We start from the raw sequence: 5,000 nt of genomic DNA, 5'->3' as shown, positions 1-5,000 counted from the left end.
CACGGCCATACCAGCCTGGACCAGCCCGATCTCGTCTGATCTCGGAAGCCAAGCAGGGTTGGGCCTGGTTAGTACTTGGATGGGAGACCGCCTGGGAATACCAGGTGCTGTGAGCATTTTCACACTTTTTCACCTGTCAAAAAAAAAAAAAAAAAAAAAAAGAAGTTTTTCATTGAGATATCCCAATTTTGACCGAGCAAGTGGCGTGAAGGTACTCTTCACGAAAAGACAGTGTTTGATATAAAAAAGGCCGTTTTGACCTGGAACATTTCGCTCACGGCCATACCACCCTGGACCAGCCCGATCTCGTCTGATCTCGGAAGCCAAGCAGGGTTGGGCCTGGTTAGTACTTGGATGGGAGACCGCCTGGGAATACCAGGTGCTGTGAGCATTTTCACACTTTTTCACCTGTCAAAAAAAAAAAAAAAAAAAAAAAAGAAGTTTTTCATTGAGATATCCCAATTTTGACCGAGCAAGTGGCGTGAAGGTACTCTTCACGAAAAGACAGTGTTTGATATAAAAAAGGCCGTTTTGACCTGGAACATTTCGCTCACGGCCATACCAGCCTGGACCAGCCCGATCTCGTCTGATCTCGGAAGCCAAGCAGGGTTGGGCCTGGTTAGTACTTGGATGGGAGACCGCCTGGGAATACCAGGTGCTGTGAGCATTTTCACACTTTTTCACCTGTCAAAAAAAAAAAAAAAAAAAAAAAAGAAGTTTTTCATTGAGATATCCCAATTTTGACCGAGCAAGTGGCGTGAAGGTACTCTTCACGAAAAGACAGTGTTTGATATAAAAAAGGCCGTTTTGACCTGGAACATTTCGCTCACGGCCATACCAGCCTGGACCAGCCCGATCTCGTCTGATCTCGGAAGCCAAGCAGGGTTGGGCCTGGTTAGTACTTGGATGGGAGACCGCCTGGGAATACCAGGTGCTGTGAGCATTTTCACACTTTTTCACCTGTCAAAAAAAAAAAAAAAAAAAAAAAAGAAGTTTTTCATTGAGATATCCCAATTTTGACCGAGCAAGTGGCGTGAAGGTACTCTTCACGAAAAGACAGTGTTTGATATAAAAAAGGCCGTTTTGACCTGGAACATTTCGCTCACGGCCATACCACCCTGGACCAGCCCGATCTCGTCTGATCTCGGAAGCCAAGCAGGGTTGGGCCTGGTTAGTACTTGGATGGGAGACCGCCTGGGAATACCAGGTGCTGTGAGCATTTTCACACTTTTTCACCTGTCAAAAAAAAAAAAAAAAAAAAAAAAGTTTTTCATTGAGATATCCCAATTTTGACCGAGCAAGTGGCGTGAAGGTACTCTTCACGAAAAGACAGTGTTTGATATAAAAAAGGCCGTTTTGACCTGGAACATTTCGCTCACGGCCATACCACCCTGGACCTGCCCGATCTCGTCTGATCTCGGAAGCCAAGCAGGGTTGGGCCTGGTTAGTACTTGGATGGGAGACCGCCTGGGAATACCAGGTGCTGTGAGCATTTTCACACTTTTTCACCTGTCAAAAAAAAAAAAAAAAAAAAAAAGAAGTTTTTCATTGAGATATCCCAATTTTGACCGAGCAAGTGGCGTGAAGGTACTCTTCACGAAAAGACAGTGTTTGATATAAAAAAGGCCGTTTTGACCTGGAACATTTCGCTCACGGCCATACCACCCTGGACCTGCCCGATCTCGTCTGATCTCGGAAGCCAAGCAGGGTTGGGCCTGGTTAGTACTTGGATGGGAGACCGCCTGGGAATACCAGGTGCTGTGAGCATTTTCACACTTTTTCACCTGTCAAAAAAAAAAAAAAAAAAAAAAAAGAAGTTTTTCATTGAGATATCCCAATTTTGACCGAGCAAGTGGCGTGAAGGTACTCTTCACGAGAAGACAGTGTTTGATATAAAAAAGGCCGTTTTGACCTGGAACATTTCGCTCACGGCCATACCACCCTGGACCTGCCCGATCTCGTCTGATCTCGGAAGCCAAGCAGGGTTGGGCCTGGTTAGTACTTGGATGGGAGACCGCCTGGGAATACCAGGTGCTGTGAGCATTTTCACACTTTTTCACCTGTCAAAAAAAAAAAAAAAAAAGAAGTTTTTCATTGAGATATCCCAATTTTGACCGAGCAAGTGGCGTGAAGGTACTCTTCACGAAAAGACAGTGTTTGATATAAAAAAGGCCGTTTTGACCTGGAACATTTCGCTCACGGCCATACCAGCCTGGACCAGCCCGATCTCGTCTGATCTCGGAAGCCAAGCAGGGTTGGGCCTGGTTAGTACTTGGATGGGAGACCGCCTGGGAATACCAGGTGCTGTGAGCATTTTCACACTTTTTCACCTGTCAAAAAAAAAAAAAAAAAAGAAGTTTTTCATTGAGATATCCCAATTTTGACCGAGCAAGTGGCGTGAAGGTACTCTTCACGAAAAGACAGTGTTTGATATAAAAAAGGCCGTTTTGACCTGGAACATTTCGCTCACGGCCATACCAGCCTGGACCAGCCCGATCTCGTCTGATCTCGGAAGCCAAGCAGGGTTGGGCCTGGTTAGTACTTGGATGGGAGACCGCCTGGGAATACCAGGTGCTGTGAGCATTTTCACACTTTTTCACCTGTCAAAAAAAAAAAAAAAAAAAAAAAAGAAGTTTTTCATTGAGATATCCCAATTTTGACCGAGCAAGTGGCGTGAAGGTACTCTTCACGAAAAGACAGTGTTTGATATAAAAAAGGCCGTTTTGACCTGGAACATTTCGCTCACGGCCATACCAGCCTGGACCAGCCCGATCTCGTCTGATCTCGGAAGCCAAGCAGGGTTGGGCCTGGTTAGTACTTGGATGGGAGACCGCCTGGGAATACCAGGTGCTGTGAGCATTTTCACACTTTTTCACCTGTCAAAAAAAAAAAAAAAAAAAAAAAAGTTTTTCATTGAGATATCCCAATTTTGACCGAGCAAGTGGCGTGAAGGTACTCTTCACGAAAAGACAGTGTTTGATATAAAAAAGGCCGTTTTGACCTGGAACATTTCGCTCACGGCCATACCACCCTGGACCTGCCCGATCTCGTCTGATCTCGGAAGCCAAGCAGGGTTGGGCCTGGTTAGTACTTGGATGGGAGACCGCCTGGGAATACCAGGTGCTGTGAGCATTTTCACACTTTTTCACCTGTCAAAAAAAAAAAAAAAAAAAAAAAAGAAGTTTTTCATTGAGATATCCCAATTTTGACCGAGCAAGTGGCGTGAAGGTACTCTTCACGAAAAGACAGTGTTTGATATAAAAAAGGCCGTTTTGACCTGGAACATTTCGCTCACGGCCATACCACCCTGGACCTGCCCGATCTCGTCTGATCTCGGAAGCCAAGCAGGGTTGGGCCTGGTTAGTACTTGGATGGGAGACCGCCTGGGAATACCAGGTGCTGTGAGCATTTTCACACTTTTTCACCTGTCAAAAAAAAAAAAAAAAAAAAAAAGAAGTTTTTCATTGAGATATCCCAATTTTGACCGAGCAAGTGGCGTGAAGGTACTCTTCACGAAAAGACAGTGTTTGATATAAAAAAGGCCGTTTTGACCTGGAACATTTCGCTCACGGCCATACCACCCTGGACCAGCCCGATCTCGTCTGATCTCGGAAGCCAAGCAGGGTTGGGCCTGGTTAGTACTTGGATGGGAGACCGCCTGGGAATACCAGGTGCTGTGAGCATTTTCACACTTTTTCACCTGTCAAAAAAAAAAAAAAAAAAAGAAGTTTTTCATTGAGATATCCCAATTTTGACCGAGCAAGTGGCGTGAAGGTACTCTTCACGAAAAGACAGTGTTTGATATAAAAAAGGCCGTTTTGACCTGGAACATTTCGCTCACGGCCATACCAGCCTGGACCAGCCCGATCTCGTCTGATCTCGGAAGCCAAGCAGGGTTGGGCCTGGTTAGTACTTGGATGGGAGACCGCCTGGGAATACCAGGTGCTGTGAGCATTTTCACACTTTTTCACCTGTCAAAAAAAAAAAAAAAAAAAAAAAGAAGTTTTTCATTGAGATATCCCAATTTTGACCGAGCAAGTGGCGTGAAGGTACTCTTCACGAAAAGACAGTGTTTGATATAAAAAAGGCCGTTTTGACCTGGAACATTTCGCTCACGGCCATACCAGCCTGGACCAGCCCGATCTCGTCTGATCTCGGAAGCCAAGCAGGGTTGGGCCTGGTTAGTACTTGGATGGGAGACCGCCTGGGAATACCAGGTGCTGTGAGCATTTTCACACTTTTTCACCTGTCAAAAAAAAAAAAAAAAAAAAAAAAGTTTTTCATTGAGATATCCCAATTTTGACCGAGCAAGTGGCGTGAAGGTACTCTTCACGAAAAGACAGTGTTTGATATAAAAAAGGCCGTTTTGACCTGGAACATTTCGCTCACGGCCATACCACCCTGGACCTGCCCGATCTCGTCTGATCTCGGAAGCCAAGCAGGGTTGGGCCTGGTTAGTACTTGGATGGGAGACCGCCTGGGAATACCAGGTGCTGTGAGCATTTTCACACTTTTTCACCTGTCAAAAAAAAAAAAAAAAAAAAAAAAGAAGTTTTTCATTGAGATATCCCAATTTTGACCGAGCAAGTGGCGTGAAGGTACTCTTCACGAAAAGACAGTGTTTGATATAAAAAAGGCCGTTTTGACCTGGAACATTTCGCTCACGGCCATACCACCCTGGACCTGCCCGATCTCGTCTGATCTCGGAAGCCAAGCAGGGTTGGGCCTGGTTAGTACTTGGATGGGAGACCGCCTGGGAATACCAGGTGCTGTGAGCATTTTCACACTTTTTCACCTGTCAAAAAAAAAAAAAAAAAAAAAAAAGAAGTTTTTCATTGAGATATCCCAATTTTGACCGAGCAAGTGGCGTGAAGGTACTCTTCACGAAAAGACAGTGTTTGATATAAAAAAGGCCGTTTTGACCTGGAACATTTCGCTCACGGCCATACCACCCTGGACCAGCCCGATCTCGTCTGATCTCGGAAGCCAAGCAGGGTTGG

General features: G+C 45.4%; 19 non-coding genes across 19 annotated transcripts in view; all 19 read left to right on the top strand.

The window, feature by feature from the left end:
- The window catches only part of LOC140382318 (5S ribosomal RNA), a 119-nt gene extending 3 nt beyond the window's left edge, over positions 1-116 (top strand). Inside the window, exon 1 of the ribosomal RNA XR_011931751.1 lies at positions 1-116. This exon is cut by the window's left edge and continues 3 nt beyond it. This is a non-coding gene — a ribosomal RNA (5S ribosomal RNA).
- A 156-nt stretch (positions 117-272) lies between these two features.
- LOC140383350 (5S ribosomal RNA) lies at positions 273-391 on the top strand. The gene has a single exon (XR_011932372.1). It is a non-coding gene; the product is annotated as a 5S ribosomal RNA (ribosomal RNA).
- A 157-nt stretch (positions 392-548) lies between these two features.
- Positions 549-667, top strand: LOC140382317 (5S ribosomal RNA). The gene has a single exon (XR_011931750.1). It is a non-coding gene; the product is annotated as a 5S ribosomal RNA (ribosomal RNA).
- A 157-nt stretch (positions 668-824) lies between these two features.
- LOC140382316 (5S ribosomal RNA) lies at positions 825-943 on the top strand. Its single transcript, XR_011931749.1, has one exon. It is a non-coding gene; the product is annotated as a 5S ribosomal RNA (ribosomal RNA).
- Positions 944-1,100: 157 nt separating this feature from the next.
- LOC140383349 (5S ribosomal RNA) lies at positions 1,101-1,219 on the top strand. Its single transcript, XR_011932371.1, has one exon. It is a non-coding gene; the product is annotated as a 5S ribosomal RNA (ribosomal RNA).
- A 154-nt stretch (positions 1,220-1,373) lies between these two features.
- Positions 1,374-1,492, top strand: LOC140381845 (5S ribosomal RNA). Its single transcript, XR_011931323.1, has one exon. It is a non-coding gene; the product is annotated as a 5S ribosomal RNA (ribosomal RNA).
- Positions 1,493-1,648: 156 nt separating this feature from the next.
- On the top strand, positions 1,649-1,767 carry LOC140381832 (5S ribosomal RNA). Its single transcript, XR_011931312.1, has one exon. It is a non-coding gene; the product is annotated as a 5S ribosomal RNA (ribosomal RNA).
- A 157-nt stretch (positions 1,768-1,924) lies between these two features.
- Positions 1,925-2,043, top strand: LOC140381819 (5S ribosomal RNA). Its single transcript, XR_011931301.1, has one exon. It is a non-coding gene; the product is annotated as a 5S ribosomal RNA (ribosomal RNA).
- Positions 2,044-2,194: 151 nt separating this feature from the next.
- LOC140382315 (5S ribosomal RNA) lies at positions 2,195-2,313 on the top strand. The gene has a single exon (XR_011931748.1). It is a non-coding gene; the product is annotated as a 5S ribosomal RNA (ribosomal RNA).
- Positions 2,314-2,464: 151 nt separating this feature from the next.
- Positions 2,465-2,583, top strand: LOC140382314 (5S ribosomal RNA). Its single transcript, XR_011931747.1, has one exon. It is a non-coding gene; the product is annotated as a 5S ribosomal RNA (ribosomal RNA).
- Positions 2,584-2,740: 157 nt separating this feature from the next.
- Positions 2,741-2,859, top strand: LOC140382313 (5S ribosomal RNA). Its single transcript, XR_011931746.1, has one exon. It is a non-coding gene; the product is annotated as a 5S ribosomal RNA (ribosomal RNA).
- Positions 2,860-3,013: 154 nt separating this feature from the next.
- On the top strand, positions 3,014-3,132 carry LOC140381807 (5S ribosomal RNA). Its single transcript, XR_011931290.1, has one exon. It is a non-coding gene; the product is annotated as a 5S ribosomal RNA (ribosomal RNA).
- Positions 3,133-3,289: 157 nt separating this feature from the next.
- Positions 3,290-3,408, top strand: LOC140383467 (5S ribosomal RNA). The gene has a single exon (XR_011932477.1). It is a non-coding gene; the product is annotated as a 5S ribosomal RNA (ribosomal RNA).
- A 156-nt stretch (positions 3,409-3,564) lies between these two features.
- LOC140383348 (5S ribosomal RNA) lies at positions 3,565-3,683 on the top strand. Its single transcript, XR_011932370.1, has one exon. It is a non-coding gene; the product is annotated as a 5S ribosomal RNA (ribosomal RNA).
- A 152-nt stretch (positions 3,684-3,835) lies between these two features.
- LOC140382311 (5S ribosomal RNA) lies at positions 3,836-3,954 on the top strand. Its single transcript, XR_011931744.1, has one exon. It is a non-coding gene; the product is annotated as a 5S ribosomal RNA (ribosomal RNA).
- A 156-nt stretch (positions 3,955-4,110) lies between these two features.
- Positions 4,111-4,229, top strand: LOC140382310 (5S ribosomal RNA). Its single transcript, XR_011931743.1, has one exon. It is a non-coding gene; the product is annotated as a 5S ribosomal RNA (ribosomal RNA).
- Positions 4,230-4,383: 154 nt separating this feature from the next.
- Positions 4,384-4,502, top strand: LOC140383454 (5S ribosomal RNA). Its single transcript, XR_011932466.1, has one exon. It is a non-coding gene; the product is annotated as a 5S ribosomal RNA (ribosomal RNA).
- Positions 4,503-4,659: 157 nt separating this feature from the next.
- On the top strand, positions 4,660-4,778 carry LOC140383442 (5S ribosomal RNA). Its single transcript, XR_011932455.1, has one exon. It is a non-coding gene; the product is annotated as a 5S ribosomal RNA (ribosomal RNA).
- A 157-nt stretch (positions 4,779-4,935) lies between these two features.
- The window catches only part of LOC140383347 (5S ribosomal RNA), a 119-nt gene continuing 54 nt past the window's right edge, over positions 4,936-5,000 (top strand). Inside the window, exon 1 of the ribosomal RNA XR_011932369.1 lies at positions 4,936-5,000. This exon is cut by the window's right edge and continues 54 nt beyond it. This is a non-coding gene — a ribosomal RNA (5S ribosomal RNA).

Source organism: Eucyclogobius newberryi, unplaced genomic scaffold (genome assembly GCF_026437365.1).
Source record: "Eucyclogobius newberryi isolate DKJ021-1_F unplaced genomic scaffold, fEucNew1.0.hap1 SCAF_50, whole genome shotgun sequence".
Taxonomy (NCBI): Eukaryota; Metazoa; Chordata; class Actinopteri; order Gobiiformes; family Gobiidae; genus Eucyclogobius; species Eucyclogobius newberryi.
Note: the sequence above shows the minus strand (reverse complement) of the source record. Positions and strands in the feature narration are given on the sequence as shown.